The sequence below is a fragment of the Channa argus genome, chromosome 15 (assembly GCF_033026475.1).
Source record: "Channa argus isolate prfri chromosome 15, Channa argus male v1.0, whole genome shotgun sequence".
NCBI classification, from domain to species: Eukaryota; Metazoa; Chordata; class Actinopteri; order Anabantiformes; family Channidae; genus Channa; species Channa argus.
Window position 1 is genome coordinate 13,177,091 of NC_090211.1, and position 4,102 is coordinate 13,181,192.

The following is a 4,102-nucleotide window of genomic DNA, read 5'->3' on the forward strand; positions in this document are numbered from 1 at the left end:
AATATGTAATGATAAATTTGGGAGCAAGCCACGATAGAAATGCCTGTTATAATTGAATCAATAAGCAATTTTTGTTGATCCCCGGAGAGATGTGAGGATGGCAAAATAAGGTCCATTTTTAAAATATGATACAAATCAAGTGCATCTAATGAGAGCCTGGCTGTGTACGTGCTTATCACTGCCAAGCAGAGACTCCGTCAATTTCAAACACAGAAACTGCTCCTGACTATATCAAAAGTGCTTAGAGTGGCATTACAGTGGGAATTATATTCAGAGTAACAGCTGGTTACTCAAAAAACACAATTTATAAAACAAAATGTAATTTCAAGGGCAGCCGCCCGTGCTCATAGACATGATTATTAAATTGATGATATTTAAAATGTCTTCCTTCAGCTCAAGTAACATAACACATTTTGTTTTTCTAGCCCGTAAAGCTCATATTTACTTAAATTTTTCCATGTTGTTGTTTTTCCTTACCATTAACCTACGCCTTCAACTGTAAATTCTACACCGCCCCACCTCCCTGTGGGACCGCACACCTTATGTGGCACCAACTCAATCTCTGGGCTGATGATCTTTAGGCTGGTGAGAAACATGCAGAGGTGTTTTTCTTCCTGTTCCATGCTCAGTTTTAAGTGGTGACCCAAGAGACTGGGATTGGGTTTACTGACAAAACTTTTCACTCCCCCCCACACAGTCACAATCCTGGGCTTATCCATTGTACATCATCCGCTCCTTCTTGGGCCCTGCCATCTGCACGTCCTGATGTATAGACACCCATTATTAGGAGTTAGGCATCAGTGAGCAACTTCAACAAGGCTAAGGTGCGCTGAAGCAACAGTTTCAGGTCACAAGAGCGCGCTAAGGTGTAGGTGCTGGGTAACTCTAGATTTTGAATTACAGAGTGTGCGATGAGTGGGTCACGACTTCCTGATAACCTGTTTGGTGAGTCAGAGGCCATTTGTCGCCCAGACGGAGCGTAAACTGTGAGAACGAGACAAAAGCCTATCTTTGTGCCATTGCGTCTCTCTTCAACTTTCTATAAACTTTTTCAAGGCTCTGTACACTTAAATTAACAGCCGGTGTTCACCTCTCACAGTTAAAACCACATATCTGAGTCACTATACAAAGTCTACCTAAACAGAGTGTGGTGGAACAAGGACAACGTGGTAAAGGCTGAAAGTCACAGTTAAATGTGGTAAAACCTTATTGTCAGTATTGTACTGTTATCATTTATTTGTGAGCAGTCAGACCAAAAATAGCAGTGCATTGGTTTGGGTGTGTTACTACAGGCATTGTCACAAAGATGTAAGCCAATCTAGGAAGTCCAAATTTAGTAACACATTTATTTTTAGGTTTTAGGGTTTATAGGACATCAAATACTACAGTTTATGATTTCCAAAAACAGGCTTTTACAGTTCTGGAAAGTATCATTATTCTGTAAATATGGCCATTTAGCATTAGAGCTAGCAAGTATAGTATTTAGATGGCAGTGTAGTATAGTACCCACATATGGTCTGAAAGGACGCTGTTTATACAAAAGAAATGAAAACGCTGTGTCCCTGTCTGAACAATGTGATTTACTGCATTGGTTTTAATTGTGTATTATTTTTAAGTGTTATTGAAAATAATCTGTTCTGCATACAATTGATCATTGTAATGCATAAGTATTGCTTATAGTAATCCTCCTTAACACTGTGCCAATAGGCAGATAGATCAAATCACTAACTCATAGTAAACTCACCAATGTGAGGACACACTGAGATATAACATAGACAGGACAGCACTGAGCTCTGCAGCAAATCTAATAAACCATTTCCAATTCTTTTGCTCCTACCACGAATGGTAACCAAGCTGCTCAAATATTGGATCTCAGGAAATACGGGAGGGCAATTTCCTTAGAGCGTAACATTAGAATGCATGAGCCTGGCTCCCGGGGGTTTGGGGCCACCACCGCTGGGTCACTGCAATTAGATGGAGCTTCCCTGCTGTGGCTGAGCCAGCCTGAACACAGGAGCACCCGCAAGGAGCAGGAGGAAGAAATGGAGGAAGGAGAGAGGGGAGCCACAAACAGCTCTGAGTGCTGTGTTATGCTTGGCACACATTTGGCTTAATGTCTCTCCTTATCTACAGTTCAGGCCCCTGTTCACACTGCAAAGTGATCGTTAGCAAAAGGAAAGAAAAAGGGGAAATATAAAGATGAAAACATCCACGATTAGGGAGCGTGAAGAGAAACCCACTATTGCTGTGGCTTTTATCTCAGATTTAAAGAATGTATATGTATTTATTTTGTGCATGAAGGGATTTCTAAAGGGAGCTTTCAGTTTAAACATTTGAGCTTTATTTAATAGTTAATAATTATTGCCAAATGAAGAAATAATAAATTTCATTTTCCATAGTGCTTACAGTATAAAGCAAATAATATAACCAGCAAAACATAAATATATCATTCACTGAATATTTATTTACCAATAATAAATTATTCACATGAGTTATGGTTGTTAATAAAACAGTTTATATAATATAATATAATAATAACTACAGTAACAGTAAAGGACATTTACTTTGTTTACTTATTTTGTCAACAGTTTAAAATGCTGTACAAGCCTAAATGTAGAAAAACAATAACTGTTCCTTTTAAACATACTAGATTTTTGCGCTCAAATTTAATAAATACAACACACACGTGTAAGAAATGTGTGTAAGAATTGTACAGACTACTCACATATAAAGTAATTATTGTATGTATGTATGTAAATCTCCAAAAATAATCAAAGAAAGTTGTAAAATTCAATTTAAAACATTTAATTTAAATCATAAAACACAAACAGACTTTAACGGCTCAAACTTATGCAGACTAGTACAAGACTCCTGCAATAAAGCCTTTCTTCATTAAGATCATATTAATAGAAATTGTTATGATTGGATTGGATTAGAATTAGGATTTGATATGTGATGTGATGGAGAATTACATGCAGAAAACATAGACCTATTAAACAAAGGCGTTTCTATTATTCAGCCCAATATTGTTAATATAAATAACGTGGACAAAATAATAAAACCATCTGCTTTTATAACACAGTATAAACTTCAAATAGCACCACTGTAGTTTCACCAGCTTCAACAGAAAAGTACCTCACCCTCATGTAGGATTTATTGCAGGCCCATTGCATGAGATTGTGTTAGTTTTAGCTTGGAGTTATACCTCTACATTCTAATAAATACTAGTATTCTTATATTGGATTTTTACAGAAATGTTATAATGCCTAGGAATTCATTAGACCGATTCTAAAATATAATAATAGTTTTTAAAAATTTTTAAAAGTCAGTGGAACAAAATAAAGGTCAATAGATTTAATTGTTGTGTATATGTAAGTTTGTTGGCCTTCTCTTTTTCCTTTGTCCTGACATCGGATTTTGTCGTGGATAAACCTGCCTCTCCCCATTGTAATAAGACACTGTTTTAAAGCCCTTAAGGTATGCCATTGTTCATTTCACCCCTGCCCTTTCTGAACGTAATAATCCCATTGCCATGGTCTAATGCTGAAATCCCCAGTGGAAACACCTAAGAGGACTGGATCTGCATGACCACACAAGATATTCCTGTTTCTTTTGCAACAAGTGATATCAAAGGTACAACCATCAGTGCTGAACAGCTGAGGAAGTACATCTGTATGTCTCATTTGGAACTGTTCAGAAAGGGGTTGGGTAATGGCTCTGCAGGTGCTATCTTCTGGAAAGTGATTAGAAATCATCACTCTTTCATTAACGGAGTATTTCTAGTATCACGTTGACTGTGCAGAAAGAATGGCCCTTTTCATCAGTTATCCCAACAAATGAGCCCTGCTGAAAAGGGCAGGTTATGGTGGGAGGATAATGAAATGAGAAAAAAAGTGTGTGTGTGTGTGTCTGGGTGGTTGGGGGAGTACAAAAAAAAACATCACACCACAGATTTGTAAAAAGTAGAAACGTCTTCACTGGGGATAATCACATACGTGCCAACCGAGCTTTAGAAATTCATGTTGAGAAATAATCAAATACAGAAATAAACATGGGCAGTTGACAGAAACAGGAAGAGGAAATGGGGAAGCACACTGCAGTG